The sequence below is a fragment of the Ambystoma mexicanum genome, chromosome 12 (genome assembly GCF_040938575.1).
Source record: "Ambystoma mexicanum isolate Mex_15411 chromosome 12, UKY_AmexF1_1, whole genome shotgun sequence".
In the NCBI taxonomy this organism is placed as follows: Eukaryota; Metazoa; Chordata; class Amphibia; order Caudata; family Ambystomatidae; genus Ambystoma; species Ambystoma mexicanum.
Window position 1 is genome coordinate 1,062,107,979 of NC_090936.1, and position 16,884 is coordinate 1,062,124,862.

A 16,884-nucleotide genomic window follows, 5' to 3' on the forward strand; every position below is an offset into this window, starting at 1 on the left:
AAGTGTTCACAAATGATAAGTCAGGATGTTTGGGCCGTTGGCTTTCCTTCCCCACGTTTTCAGCACGGGGTAAGGCGGATCACTCGAGCAAAGCGCACACTCTGGCTTCTGCGGCATGAGGATACAGTTCCATTTTCCCAGTTCAGGACCTTCTGTGTCCAGAACAGCATGCCATGGAGATAGGAAAGATAGACACATTACAGCAAAGCATTAATTATGGCACAATCAAGGGCCACTTTATGTGCTATGGTCAAACATTTCTACACTGCACATAAGCTTTTAGGCACAAGGGTGTTGTCAAGTGACCAAGGACACAGAGATGGAATGTCTTGTGATGATCGTAACAGATACGAAAGAAAAAAAAACATGCTATAACTGCAACTTGCGAAAAGCAAAATGCATACGGGGTCATTACGACCCTGGCGTTAAGGGGTTAACGGCGCCGTAAAAGGTGTCGGCGCCGTTAAACCCTTAACGCCTGATTACGAGGTCCGTTTGCGGCTCCCGACCTTAACGGCTGGTCTGGACCAGCCATTAAAGTAGGGACCCGCAAAGGGACTTCTGAGGTAATTATGGTACCGCAATTTGCGGTACCGTAATTACCGCCTTCCCCAGTCCCATTGAGCCCTATGGGGCAAAAATGGGAATGGGGAAGGGCCAATGGTAAATGGGGAATTACCGCCCCGCCAACCTTGGAATGAGGCGGTATTTCCCCATTTACCATTGGCGGACTTGTTACAATACCGGCAGCAACCATGGTGCTAATAGCGCCATTGGTTGCCGCCGGTGTTGTAATGAGGGCCATAGTCCGAAATGGATGCTTCGGGGGATCGGGAGACGGAAAAATCAGTCAAACGAACCTATGTCCAAATGGTTTCCTAAGTTCTGTTTAACTGCAAAAAAAATCTGTTGAATCAATAAGGGGTAAAAAAATTAGTAAACAATAAAGACTGGAGACTACACTGGCCAGAGCGAGGCTGGGGCAGGTACTGTGGCTGCAGGGTATACCCAACACATGCTAAGGGTTTTGATGGAACCTCATAAGGGTAAAAGGCTCAATGTTAGAGTGGGGCGATCTGTTTGTACATTCTCATTTGGCATTATGATTGGTTATTTATAACGCGCTTAATACTCAGAGGTTTCTAAGCACAGACACGGGGATCGAACCTGTGTTGCTCCGCGTCGTCTGGCTTTCAAGGCAAGCGTGTTGTCCCTGAGCTATGCTTTAAAAGGACAATTCGGAAGGGATGTGTGTTTGCTCCTCTGTTGTTTTCACTATATACAAATAATCTTAAAAATGCCTTGCTAGAAGGCCAGGTGGATGCTTCAAGTTTGGGTCACAATAAAAATACCGGTCTTAGATTATGCTAATGCCATGGCATTGATTGCCAGAACCCTGCGATCACCCCAAATATTGATTAACAGAGAGGTGCGGTTTATAGCGCCCCTTGAACTCAATGTTAACGCAGCCAAGTCAGTGGTTGTCAGTTTCTCTTGGAAAACTAACTGAAGAAGGGCTTTTATTGACACTCTGGGTTGGGTGACAGGATTCCGGAGCGAGATCGCTTCACATTCCTGGGGAAGATGTTTGCAAGAAACCTCAGGGCCCTTGAGCACCTGAGTACCGCGGCCACAAAAATATCACAAAAATATCACAAAGTGCAGGTGCCCTGAATTAATTTGGTCAAACCTTTAAATGACAGCTCGTTCATACTACAATGGCTATTTATGATGCCTGTGCTAAGTCTATATACAGAATTAGGGCTACTCTGTAGCCACAGTGGTCTGCCCCGGGGGGGGTAACGTACCAGTGGGGGGCAAGGTTTATAATCTCAACAAAACAAAAGGTACTGGTATGTTTGGGGGTTAGCCAGTGTGAAGTGTAAATGAATTAGAAATATTGTACCTGGTCTAAACCCACATAACCTTAATGGTTATCAATTTGCATTCAAAAATACATATTAGAACACTCCTAGAGAATAAACAGATGTTTGCAGAGATTGATGTAAAAAAGAAAATATTTAATATCATGAAAAATTAAGTACATATAGTAAAAACCAACATGGAAAGACATGTGTAATCAAGAAAACGAACATTCATTTCCCATTTATCAATTGGGTATGAGAGCTTAGAAGCAATCTAAGAAAATTGAAATTGGTACATCAAGGAAAAAAAAACATAGATGAAAAGCAATTACAATATTGACAAAAACCAGTTATGTATCACTGGAATTCTGGTTGAATCACAGAAAAACACAGAAGTACAAAGTAACAAGTACAATTAAACATCTATTCAATGTAATAGAACATATTAAGAAATTTGAGAATGATATTAATTGGTAATTAGTATAATTTCCCGAAATTGAAAATGTTATGTGACGGGATAGGGTCTGCCAATTGGTGAAGAAATGTTTTGTCAGTCGAACAAAAACTACTCCGCCTTCATCAGGGCAATAATTAGCAGGACCCTGTATGGGTGGAAAAAGGGGAGACAGAAAAAAAGAAAAAAACACTCAATTCAGAAGAAACAAAATGAGGAGAAATGAGTCACCAGGAAATGCATCGCTATAGAGTTTATAATGCATGCAAAAGTAGAAACTAATCAAGAAAGACAGACATCGATCCTAGACGAGTCTGGGATGTATCTCATAGCCACATGCGTGCACAGCCCCTTTTAAAGAGGGAGGTCTCGGAAAAAGTTCCGATGAAACTCCCCCCGAATTAGGGGAAGGGGGAGCAGATTGTGGCATTGGGTCCCCTTTGGAATAGCAGTGCAGGAATCCCCGGAGGTTACCCGCCCGTCTGCATACCAAGGTCCAAGACGGTGTGGTGGGACAGGCTGAAGTGGTAAGGAATCGCTTACCTAGGATTGGTGGGAATGAACAAAGCCATAGTGGACTAAGTAGAGGTTGCTTGTAAATGAGGCAGGTGACCGGGAGGGTCTGCTGTACAATGCTAGTTGGTCCCTCGATCGTCACTACTGAACGGGGCCCACAGGACCTGAGGATTGAAAGCAATGATTAAAATACAATTGGTGAAATGTGAAGAGCCGATCCGATATGCTGGAAAAGAGCTCATCAGTGCAACAAAATTACCTGAGTAGTATCTTCTCAGGAAAGAAAAGAAGAAATAAAGGAGTGGATGTCGACAAGTGTTCGATCACTGGAGACGTCTGTGTCTACTTCGAATTGTTGGTGGGTGAAGTACCCGCTTGGTATTACGACACTGTTCCAAAGCGCGCTACTGCTTCGGAAAATTACCTACAGAAAGGAGCAGACTTGATTACTAGATTGCTAGAAACATCTACAACGTTGTCGTATTTGATGAAGGCCAAAAGGCAACCCCTGAACTGAAAAAATGGGGGAGGGGCCGGGTGGGGGGCGCATGCTGCTGTTAACTGATATCTGACATCTGCCCTGTACTAATGGACATGATAGTAGAATGTCCAAAAATTGCAAGAGGACTTGCCTGGGTAGGATGATAACGATGTTCCTTAGACGTGGCTGGAAGCGGAATAGAACGTGCAGAGAGCCGCAAAGTGTCTGCTTCTGTGGCTGCCGTATAAAGTGCGGTTTACTTCGAGCGAGAAAACCAGGAGAGACCATTTGTCCTGGCGCCCTTGTTGAGCATGTCTCCCAAACAAGGTGAAACAACCCTTGCTACTCGTGCTGTGTCCAGTTGGAGATTGCCTCCAGAATGATTGACCGGTGGGTGTGGGCGCGCGTCAGGCAGTAGCTGAACTCGGTTATGTACCTTAAGAAGATTGGTTTGGAGAAACCGGAAATCCAACGTGGAAATCACGTAAAGCCCAATGGGGACCTGCCAAGGCATATGATTGGCAGGTGGGTGTGTGTTGGGTCCAACCAACCGTGGCACGAAAGGGGCGGGAGGAGCCGGTCACGAGCTTCATTCGTGACTGGAAAGGAAATCAAAGCCTGGAAAGCGAGTGATGGCCTATTAATCGCCCTGCGTGCTCCGTGCAGGAGGGAAAAATCTAAGAGATGGGTCATAGGCTGGTACCAGGCTAAACGGTAGGAACAGTTCATGAGATGTAGATGTTATTGGAGTTGTAAGCCTATAATTAGCCATAAATATTCCTAGAAAATCGAATAAAAGGGATCTGCTGCAAATTAGCCAATTGTTCAACAAATATAGATGAAACTGAACCCCAAAGAACCTGTTGGGCCACAGGGAGATGGGATCCACGGGGACCCGTCACGTCTGGGGTGGAATGGGTGTTGGCATCCTTTAGAGGTATTGATGTTAGTATCGAACAGGAAAGGGGGTTGGAATCAAGCCCCTAGGATGGTGTTGAAGCTCAAAGTCTTCAATAAGGAGTTTGTTCGTTGAGACCCTGTGCTAATGTATCTAGTCTATAGATCCATCTTCTTTCCAATTCGGAAAGTCTCATCGGTATGTTCTGACCAGTATGAATTCTGTCCAAGACCCACCATAGCATATCGTCTGGGGTGTGGTGGTCCGCAGGGCTGTATGGTGCAGAGATCTGGGGCTTTGAGGACTCCCACAAATTACGAGCCTCAGAAACTAATTTTGCCAAAGCAGTTGGGATTACCTCGATGCACCCCTGGATTTAAATTAAGGACACTGCGCAGGCCTGCACGCGGAAAGAAAAATGCGTGCCCCATGTATTCGTGGAATTTACAGCGCAAAGTAACGGTAATCGCAAGTCGCCCCGAAACACCCCCAACATGCCCACACGTAAAACATAAATGCCCAGAACAGCTACCTTTTGGGTGCTCCCCGGGCACGAATACATGCACCCTTCAAACAGTGCGTGGGGTCCTCTGTAAGTAGGCCTGTGACTCTGGGACCCTGCACGGGGTCCCCTGTAACCGTATACAGCACCCCGACAACATGCATACAAAAAATCAGAACTCAGCAATATCTAAGGAAATCTACGTGAGATCCCCCTGTAAAACATTCCTGCACTCCACTACACTGCTTACACAAACTGCTAAGTTACTACGGAACCACTAGTGAGTACACGCAACCCGAAATCTGACATGCAACCCCACCAGGGCGCTGCAAATCCTAGGCGCAAGTGTACTTACGCCTGCCTTCGGGTGGCAGATCATATGAACGGCTTGCGTGTCCATTACCTAGGCAAGACGATGCGCAATCGAATCCATGAATATGTCTTGTGCCACTCAATTGTGGGCATGCGAGGGACTGCCTGCAGGCCGTCCCTCAGAAAGCCTACTTTTTTGCAAGTTCTTGCCCATTTTTGTTGTTCGACCCCCTTCCCAGCCCTCTGCGCAAGCCATGCCCACGCTCTACTTGCAGTCTCGTGCAAGGCCCTCGACGGCACTCGCACAGACGTGAAGAGCCAGAACAAACTCCACGCGAGTCTGCAAAAAGTACAGCACATTCGATTCCATGAATCGACAAAGGCGGATTTGCATGCAGTTCCGCACGCAAGTACCCTATTTTCCACGCAGATAATTCCATGAATCTGGCCCTAAATGTCTAACTGTTGCAAGCATCTAACTTGGGGTGTTCTAGTTTTACGTTTACTATTTCAGAAATTAGACAGAGCATTTTATAGTTTGGCACTGTAGCGAGGGGAAATCTGTGGGGTGGTCTGGCCTCAGAGATAAAAATCACTAATTTCAATCCATTTCTGCTCCAGGCATGCAGCCATATTTAATCTTTTGCCACTAAACGCCTGGCTTTCCTGCTGCAATAAGCAAGAGCAGTGTTTGAATAGCTGATGACCATTCTGCCCAAATAAGGTTGAGTCAGGCTTAAATTTTCTTTTAAAATTCACAAAATGTGCAGATTTGCGTATTCAGGGGTCGATTCATGGAAATAATGTGCGCCGAAAATTCCCGCGCAAAGGTGCCAAAACGTGCGAATCGCAGTAAAAGTGGGAAAATCGCAGTGCAAGTGCGAAAATCGCAGGGAAACCAGCGCACATCGATTCTCATCGATTCATGGAAGTCCGTGCGTGAGAAAAAAATTGGATGTGCGCTAAAAATGTGCGCCGCGCACGCCGGCGCACAGGTCATCCAACAGCGTGCGCCACGGCCACTGCGAAATCGCAACTAGCACGGCGCACATCACAAAAGTAGGCGGAACACGGGGCGTAACACTCGGAATGGGGAACAACGCATGAAAATATGGGCGTCACGGGGGAAGTACAGGAGGCAAGTGCGCGGAACGCCCACACGCTCGCCTACAACCCGTATTCATGGAATCGAATAGGGCAAACCAGCGCACGGTCAAAGACGCGCACAGGGCCAAACAAGTACGCCACAAGAAAGCAGGCGGTAGCGCCCCTGCGACTGAAAAAAATGTGCGCCAAAATGTGCGCTAACGAAAAGCACCCATATACAGCCATGATGAATGGGCCATACAGTGGCCCTCTAGGACAAATGAGGTGCAAAGGGGTACCGACAAACACGGACAACCGCTGTGTGAAAAATAGCGTGTGCCTGTGTTCCTGGGTGCGCGGGAAGTTCCACACGCGATTGGCCTGGGTACGTGTACTTCGGGGTGCGCGGGAAGTTCCACACGCGATTAGCCTTGGTACGTGTACTACGGGGTGCGCGGGAAGTTCCACACGCGATTGGCCTGGGTACGTGTACTTCGGGGTGCGCGGGAAGTTCTACATGCGATTAGGCTGGGTACGTGTACTACGGGGTGCGCGGGAAGTTCCACACGCGATTGGCCTGGGTACGTGTATTCCGAGGTGCGCGGGAAGATTCACACGCAAATTCAGCAGGGTACGTGTATTTCGGTGGTGCCGGGGAATGCCACACGTGATTTGGCCATGTGGGTCCTCCCAGGTGTTCCCTCTACACCCTCCACGGCCCTTGCAGGCAGCCCACACCACAGGGGACTACCATGCACCCCTGCTCATGTCCCACAGGCAACCCATCCACCATGGCCATGCCCACCAGCCAACCCACATGTCACCTTGCACTACTGATCACCAACACATGTCTCCCAGCACCCCCCAGCAGTGCAGGGGCAGCCTCCACCAGGCCCCCACTCATGTCTCCCGCCACCCCCACCCCCCAGCAGTGCAGGGGCAGCCTCCACCAGGCCCCCACTCATGTCTCCCACCACCCCCACCCCCCAGCAGTGCAGGGGCAGCCTCCACCAGGCCCCCACTCATGTCCAACTCATGTCTCCCTGCACCTCCACCCCCCACCCACCAGGGGCAGCCTCCACCATGCCCCCACACATGTCCCCCTGCACCCCCAACTCCCAGCAGTGCAGGGGCAGCTTTCACCAGGCCCCCACACATGTCCCCCTGCACACCCACCCCCCAGCAGTGCAGGGGCAGCCTACACCAGGCCCCCACTCATGTCCCTCTGCACCCCCACCCCCCAGCAGTGCAGGGGCAGCCTACACCAGGCCCCCACACATGTCCCCCTGCACTCCCACCCCACAGCAGTGCAGGGGCAGCCTACACCAGGCCCCCACTCATGTCCCCCTGCACCCCCACCCCCCAGCAGTGCAGGGGCAGCCTACACCAGGCCCCCACACATGTCCCCCTGCACTCCCACCCCACAGCAGTGCAGGGGCAGCCTACACCAGGCCCCCACTCATGTCCCCCTGCACCCCCACCCCCCAGCAGTGCAGGGGCAGCCTCCACCAGGCCCACACTTATGTCTCCCACCACCCCCACCCCCCAGCCACCAGGGGCAGCCTCCACCAGGCCCCCACTCATGTCCCCTATCACCCCCACCCCCTAACCACCAGGGGCAGCCTCCACCAGGCCCCCACTCATGTCTCCCATCACCCCCACCCCCCAGCAGTGCAGGGGCAGCCTCCACCAGGCCCCCACTCATGTCCAACTCATGTCTCCCACCACCCCCACCCCCCCAGGGGCACCCTCAACCAGGCCCACACTCATGTCTCCCACCACCCCCATCCCCCAGCAGTGCAGGGGCAGCCTCCACCAGGCCCCCACACATGTCCCCCTGCACTCCCACCCCCCAGCAGTGCAGGGGTAGCCTACACCAGGCCCCCACTCATGTCCCTCTGCACCCCCAACCCCCAGCAGTGCACGGGCAGCCTCCACCAGGCCCCCACTTATGTCTCCCACCACCCCCACCCCCTAGCCACCAGGGGCAGCCTCCACCAGGCCCCCACTCATGTCTCCCATCACCCCCACCCCCCAGCAGTGCAGGGGCAGCCTCCACCAGGCCCCCACCCATGTCCAACTCATGTCTCCCTGCATCCCCACCCCCACCCCCCAGCCACCAGGGGCAGCCTCCACCAGGCCCCCACTCATGTCTCCCACCACCCCCATTCCCCAGCAGTGCAGGGGCAGCCTCCACCAGGCCCCACTCATGCCTCCCACCGCCCCACCCCCCAGCAGTGCAGGGGCAGCCTCCACCAGGCCCCCACACATGTCCCCCTGCACCCCCAACCCCCAGCAGTGCAAGGGCAGCCTACACCAGGCCCCCACTCATGTCCCCCTGCACCCCCACCCCCCAGCAGTGCAGGGGCAGCCTCCACTAGGCCCACACTTATGTCTCCCACCACCCCCACCCCCCAGCCACCAGGGGCAGCCTCCACCAGGCCCCCACTCATGTCCCCTATCACCACCACCCCCCAGCCACCAGGGAAGCCTCCACCAGGCCCCCACTCATGTCTCCCATCACACCACCCCCCAGCAGTGCAGGGACAGCCTCCACCAGGCCACCACACATGTCCCCCTGCACCCCCACCCCCCAGCAGTGCAGGGGCAGCCTACACCAGGCCCCCACTCATGTCCCCCTGCACCCCCACTCCCCAGCAGTGCAGGGGCAGCCTCCACCAGGCCCACACTTATGTCTCCCACCACCCCCACCCCCCAGCCATCAGGGGCAGCCTCCACCAGGCCCCCACTCATGTCCCCTATCAACCCCACCCCCGAGCCACCAGGGGCAGCCTCCACCAGGCCCCCACTCATGTCTCCCATCACCCCCACCCCCCAGCAGTGCAGGGGCAGCCTCCACCAGGCCCCCACTTATGTTCAACTCATGTCTCCCACCACCCCCACCCCCCAGCCACCAGGGGCACCCTCAACAAGGCCCACACTCATGTCTCCCACCACCCCCATCCCCCAGCAGTGCAGGGGCAGCCTCCACCAGGCCCCCACACATGTCCCCCTGCACCCCCAGCAGTGCAGGGGCAGCCTACACCAGGCCCCCACTCATGTCCCCCTGCACCCCCACCCCCCAGCAGTGCAGGGGCAGCCTCCACCAGGCCCACACTTATGTCTCCCACCACCCCCACCCCCCAGCCACCAGGGGCAGCCTCCACCAGGCCCCCACTCATGTCTCCCATCACCCCCACCCCCCAGCAGTGCAGGGGCAGTCTCCACCAGGCCCCCACTTATGTCCAACTCATGTCTCCCACCACCCCCACCCCCCAGCCACCAGGGGCACCCTCAACAAGGCCCACACTCATGTCTCCCACCACCCCCATCCCCCAGCAGTGCAGGGGCAGCCTCCACCAGGCCCCCACACATGTCCCCCTGCACCCCCAGCAGTGCAGGGGCAGCCTACACCAGGCCCCCACTCATGTGCCCCTGCACCCCCACCCCCCAGCAGTGCAGGGGCAGCCTCCACCAGGCCCACACTTATGTCTCCCACCACCCCCACCCCCCAGCCACCAGGGGCAGCCTCCACCAGGCCCCCACTCATGTCTCCCATCACCCCCACCCCCCAGCAGTGCAGGGGTAGCCTCCACCAGGCCCCCACCCATGTCCAACTCATGTCTCCCTGCACCCCCCAGCCACCAGGGGCAGCCTCCACCAGGCCCCACTCATGTCTCCCACCACCCCCACCGCCCGGCAGGGCAGGGGCAGCCTCCACCAGGCCCCCACACATGTCCCCATGCACCCCCACCCCCCAGCATTGCAGGGGCAGCCTACACCAGGCCCCCAATCATGTCCCCTATCACCACCACCCCCATCCACCAGGGGCAGCCTCCACCAGGCCCCCACTCATGTCTCCCATCACCCCTACCCCCCAGCAGTGCAGGGGCAGCCTCCACCAGGCCCCCACTCATGTCCAACTCATGTCTCCCACCACCCAAACCCCCAGCCACCAGGGGCACCCTCAACCAGGCCCACACTCATGTCTCCCACCACCCCCACCCCCCAGCAGTGCAGGGGCAGCCTCCACCAGGCCCCCACACATGTCCCCCTGCACCCCCACCCCCCAGCAATGCAGGGGCAGCCTACACCAGGCCCCCACTCATGTCCCCCTGCACCCCACCCCCCAGCAGTGAAGAGGCAGCCTCCACCAGGCCCCCACTCATGTCCGCCATCACCCCCACCCCTCAGCCATCAGGGGCAGCCTCCAGCAGGCCTCCACTCATGTCTAATACCACCCCCACCCCCCAGCAGTGCAGGGGCAGCCTCCACCAGGCCCCCACTCATGTCCAACTCATGTCTCCCTGCACCCCCACCACCCAGCAGTGCAGGTGCAGCCTCTACCAGGCCCCCACTCATGTCCAACTCATGTCTCCCACCACCCCCACCCCCCAGCCACCAGGGGCACCCTCAACCAGGCCCACACTCATGTCCCCCTGCACCCCCACCACCAGCAGTGCAGGGGCAGCCTACACCAGGCCCCCACTCATGTCTCCCACCACCCCCACCCCCCAGCAGTGCAGGGGCAGCCTACACCAGGCCCCCACTCATGTCTCCCACCACCCCCACCCCCCAGCAGTGCAGGGGCAGCCTACACCAGGCCCACACTCATGTCCCCTATCACCCCCACCCCCCAGCCACCAGGGGCAACCTCCACCAGGCCCCCACTCATGTCTCCCATCACCCCCACCCCCCAGCAGCGCAGGGGCAGCCTCCACCAGGCCCCCACTTATGCCCAACTCATGTCTCCCACCACCCCCACCCCCCAGCCACCAGGGGCACCCTCAACAAGGCCCACACTCATGTCTCCCACCACCCCCATCCCCCAGCAGTGCAGGGGCAGCCTCCACCAGGCCCCCACACATGTCCCCCTGCACTCCCAGCAGTGCAGGGGCAGCCTACACCAGGCCCCCACTGTCATGATCTCTGCTTCCAAAAGATCAGGACTTGCCCGACTCCCTTGGAAGCAGACCCATAACCCCGGTTCCGAGTGCCAGCCAGTCCCAATTGGGACCTTTTGGACCCTGTCCTGGCGCCAGTGGCAACAGGCTCATAAAGATGCCCAGTCCCAGCGCTGGAAGCGCCGGGCTCATAATGCTTGGGTGGACTTACCTGCAGCAGACCATGCTGCTTACTTACCTGCCAGTTGAACCCCTGATCCTCTTCTGTTTGGGACTACTTTAACTGTTGGGTGGGGCAGGAGCCACTCCCTAGGTTCAGAACACTGGAACTCTTCTGGAAAGCAGGAACTCTTTTCTTAGGCGTGGCTGTGGAAGGAGAGACCTAAGCACTACAGGAGGCTATTTAAACCACACCCGATGGATGAATCTTGCTTTGCGTTTTTCTGCATTCTCTGCAGCAAAATGCTCATCGTGTCTTCTGCTTCTGATCCTGGGCCTAAGGGAACAAAGGCTTACCATCCTGGAATCCAGTCTTCAGCAGCACCTGTAAAGACAAAGAAAGAACAGGTTAGCACTACGGTCTTCAGAGGCAGCGCATCTCTTACCTGGTCCATCGGCTGTCACCAACGCCTCGCGCTGCATTCCGGCATCTGAAAGACAAAAGTTTACCAGCTCTTCGCACGCTCCGGAGGCCTTCGGCGCTGCATCCCGCATCTGAAAGACAAAAGAAGGTTCGTTTAAAGACATTGGGCAACTTTATTACTCACGTGCCATTACTCCTTCCCACGCCGAATCCAGTGGGTATTCCAGCACCCTTCAGCTTCTCTAAAGCTCCGAACTTGTACCTGCAAGATAAAAGGGACAGTTAGTGCGCATCGTGAAGCAGGCTACAAGCGCTTACTTACGTGCTTCCAGGCGCTTCTATTCCTCACGCGGGTTCGATCCTCAACTCTCATCAGCCCGCCATCCGCCATCGCCGGAACCCTGCAAAACAAGAGATATCATTACAAAAGACTTTTAAGACATTTGAAGTGCCCAGAACTTACCGTTCGTGCAGTTAACGACGGACAGCAGTCCTCTGAGGTCAAGAGGCCTGCACCCTTATCCAGTGAAGAAATTGGTTACGGCACCCTGCCCCGAGGCAGATGGAGAGCTCGGCGTTCACTTACCTAAGGTGAGGGTGTTAACCTTTCGGGTTCTACAGGAGAAGAGAAAGGGAAGAGGAGAGAGGCACCCAATAACCCCAGTTCATTAATCCCATATTTTCTATCTGCAGTCATCTTACTCTTCGAGTCAGACATACAGTGCACAGAGGTCCAGCCCAAAGAGGCAACCGTGTGTTACACATCACCTTTGAAGATACGGCATTCACCCAGTCAAGACCGGCGCCTCTGTGGGAATCAGGTGAGCGTTACACCCACTCATGTCCTCCTGCACCCCCACCCCCCAGCAGTGCAGGGGCAGCCTCCACCAGGCCCACATTTATGTCTTCCACCACCCCCACTCCCCAGCCACCAGGGCAGCCTCCACCAGGCCCCCACTCATGTCTCCCATCACCCCCACCCCCCAGCAGTGCAGGGGTAGCCTCCACCAGGCCCCCACCCATGTCCAACTCATGTCTCCCTGCACCCCACCCCCCAGCCACTAGGGGCAGCCTCCACCAGGCCCCCACTCATGTCTCCCACCACCCCCACCCCCCAGCAGTGCAGGGGCAGCCTCCACCAGGCCCCCACTCATGTCTCCCACCACCCCCACCCCCCGGCAGGGCAGGGGCAGCCTCCACCAGGCCCCCACACATGTCCCCCTGCACCCCCACCCCCCAGCATTGCAGGGGCAGCCTACACCAGGCCCCCACCCATGTCCCTCAACACCCCCACCCCCCAGCATTGCAGGGGCAGCCTCCACCAGGCCCACACTTATGTCTCCCACCACCCCCACCCCCCAGCCACCAGGGGCAGCCTCCACCAGGCCCCCACTCATGTCCCCTATCACCACCACCCCCCCACTCATGTCCCCTATCACCACCACCCCCCATCCACCAGGGGCAGCCTCCACCAGGCCCCCACTCATGTCTCCCATCACCCCTACCCCCCAGCAGTGCAGGGGCAGCCTCCACCAGGCCCCCACTCATGTCCAACTCATGTCTCCCACCACCCCCACCCCCCAGCCACCAGGGGCACCCTCAACCAGGCCCACACTCATGTCCCCCTGCACCCCTACCCCCCAGCAGTGAAGGGGCAGCCTCCACCAGACCCCCACTCATGTCCCCCATCACCCCCACCCCCCAGCCATCAGGGGCAGCCTCCACCAGGCCCCCACTCATGTCTACCACCACCCCCACCCCCCAGCAGTGCAGGGGCAGCCTCCACCAGGCCCTCACTCATGTCCAACTCATGTCTCCCACCAGCCCCACCCCCCAGCCACCAGGGGCACCCTCAACCAGGCCCACACTCATGTCCCCCTGCACCCCCACCACCAGCAGTGCAGGGGCAGCCTACACCAGGCCCCCACTCATGTCTCCCACCACCCCCACCCCCCAGCAGTGCAGGGGCAGCCTACACTAGGCCCCCACTCATGTCTCCCACCACCCCCACCCCCCAGCAGTGCAGATGCAGCCTACACCAGGCCCACACTCATGTCCCCTATCACCCCCACCCCCCAGCCACCAGGGGCAGCCTCCACCAGGCCCCCACTCATGTCTCCCATCACCCCCACCCCCCAGCAGTGCAGGGGCAGCCTCCACCAGGCCCCCACCCATGTCCAACTCATGTCTCCCTGCACCCCCACCCCCCAGCCACCAGGGGCATCCTCCACCAGGCCCCCACTCATGTCTACCACCAACCCCACCCCCCAGCAGTGCAGGGGCAGCCTCCACCAGGACCCCACTCATGTCCAACTCATGTCTCCCTGCACCCCCACCCCCCAGCAGTGCAGGGGCAGCCTCCACCAGGCCCCCACTCATGTCCAACTCATGTCTCCCACTACCCCCACCCCCCAGCCACCAGGGGCACCCTCAACCAGGCCCACACTCATGTCCCCCTGCACCCCCACCCCCCAGCAGTGCAGGGGCAGCCTACACCAGGCCCCCACTCATGTCTCCCACCACCCCCACCCCCCAGCAGTGCAGGGGCAGCCTACAGCAGGCCCCCACTCATGTCTCTCACCACCCCCACCCCCCCAGCAGTGCAGGGGCAGCCTACACCAGGCCCCCACTCATGTCCCCTATCACCCCACCACCCTGCCAACAGGGGCAGCCTTCACCAGGCCCCCACTCATGTCTCCCATCACCCCCACACCCCAGCAGTGCAGAGGCAGCCTCCACCAGGCCCCCACCCATGTCCAACTCATGTCTCCCTGCACCCCCAGCCCCCAGCCACCAGGGGCAGCCTCCACCAGGCCCCCACTCATGTCTACCACCACCCCCACCCCCCAGCCACCAGGGGCAGCCACCAGGCCCCCACTCATGTCTCCCACCACCCCCACCCCCCAGCCATGCGATTGGCCTGGGTACGTGTACTTCGGGGTGCGAGGGAAGTTCCACACGCGATTAGCCTGGCTACGTGTGTTTCGGGGTGCGCGGGAAGTTCCACACGCGATTGGCCTGGGTATGTGGACCTCGGGGTGCGCGGGAAGTTCCACACGCGATTGGGCTGGGTACGTGTACTTCGGGGTGCGAGGGAAGTTCCACACGCGATTAGCCTGGCTACGTTTGTTTCGGGGTGCGCGGGAAGTTCCACACGCGATTGGCCTGGGTATGTGTACTTCGGGGTGCGCGGGAAGTTCTACACGCGATTAGGCTGGGTACGTGTACTACGGGGTGCGCGGGAAGTTCCACACGCGATTGGCCTGGGTACGTGTATTCCGAGCTGCGGGGGAAGATTCACACGCGAATTCAGCAGGGTACGTGTATTTCGGTGGTGCCGGGGAATGCCACACGTGATTTGGCCTTGTGGGTCCTCCCAGGTGTTCCCTCTACACCCTCCACGGCCCCTGCAGGCAGCCCACACCACAGGGGACTACCCTGCACCCCTGCTCATGTCCCACAGGCAACCCATACACCATGGCCATGCCCACCAGCCAACCCACATGTCACCTTGCACTACTGATCACCAACACATGTCTCCCAGCACCCCCCAGCAGTGCAGGGGCAGCCTCCACCAGGCCCCCACTCATGTCTCCCACCACCCCCACACCCCAGCAGTGCAGGGGCAGCCTCCACCAGGGGCCCCCACTCATGTCCAACTCATGTCTCCCTGCACCCCCACCCCCCAGCCACCAGGGGCAGCCTCCACCAGGCCCCCACACATGTCCCCCTGCACCCCCACCCCCCAGCAGTGCAGGGGCAGCTTCCACCAGGCCCCCACACATGTCCCCCTGCACCCCCACCCCCCAGCAGTGCAGGGGCAGCCTACACAAGGCCCCCACTCATGTCCCCCTGCACCCCCACCCCCCAGCAGTGCAGGGGCAGCCTACACCAGGCCCCCACTCATGTCCCCCTGAACCCCCACCCCCCAGCAGTGCAGGGGCAGCCTACACCAGGCCCCCACGCATGTCCCCCTGCACCCCCACCCCCCAGCAGTGCAGGGGCAGCCTCCACCAGGCCCCCACTCATGTCCAACTCATGTCTCCCACCACCCCCACCCCCCCGCCACCAGGGGCACCCTCAACCAGGCCCACACTCATGTCCCCCTGCACCCCCACCCCCCAGCAGTGCAGGGGCAGCCTACACCAGGCCCCCACCCATGTCCCCCTGCACCCCCACCCCCCAGCAGTGCAGGGGCAGCCTCCACCAGGCCCCCACTCATGTCTCCCACCACCCCCACCTCACAGCAGTGCAGGGGCAGCCTCCACCAGGCCCCCACTCATGTCTCCCACCACCCCCACCCCCCAGCAGTGCCGGGGCAGCCTCCACCAGGCCCCCACACATGTCCCCCTGCACCCCCACCCCCCAGCAGTGCAGGGGCAGCCTACACCAGGCCCCCACTCATGTCCAACTCATGTCTCCCGCCACCCCCACCCCCTAGCCACCAGGGGCACCCTCAACCAGGCCCACACTCATGTCTCCCACCACCCCCATGCCCCTGCAGTGGAGGGGCAGCCTCCACCAGGCCCCCACACATGTCCCCCTGCACCCCCACCCCCCAGCAGTGCAGGGGCAGCCTACACCAGGCCCCCACTCATGTCCCCCTGCACCCCCATCCCCAGCAGTGCAGGGGCAGCCTCCACCAGGCCCACACTAATGTCTCCCACCACCCCCACCCCCCAGCCACCAGGGGCAGCCTCCACCAGGCCCCCACTCATGTCTCCCATCACCCCCACCCCCCAGCAGTGCAGGGACAGCCTCCACCAGGCCCCCACCCATGTCCAACTCATGTCTCCCTGCACCCCCACCCCCAGCCACCAGGGGCAGCCTCCACCAGGCCCCCACTCATGTCTCCCACCACCCCCACCCCCCAGCAGTGCAGGGGCAGCCTCCACCAGGCCCCCACTCATGTCTACCACCACCCCCACCCCCCAGCCACCAGGGGCAGCCACCAGGCCCCCACTCATGTCTCCCACCACCCCCACCCCCCAGCCATGCGATTGGCCTGGGTACGTGTACTTCGGGGTGCGAGGGAAGTTCCACACGCGATTAGCCTGGCTACGTGTGTTTCGGGGTGCGCGGGAAGTTCCACACGCGATTGGCCTGGGTATGTGGACCTCGGGGTGCGCGGGAAGTTCCACACGCGATTGGGCTGGGTACGTGTACTTCGGGGTGCGAGGGAAGTTCCACACGTGATTAGCCTGGCTACGTGTGTTTCGGGGTGCGCGGGAAGTTCCACACGCGATTGGCCTGGGTATGTGTACTTCGGGGTGCGCGGGAAGT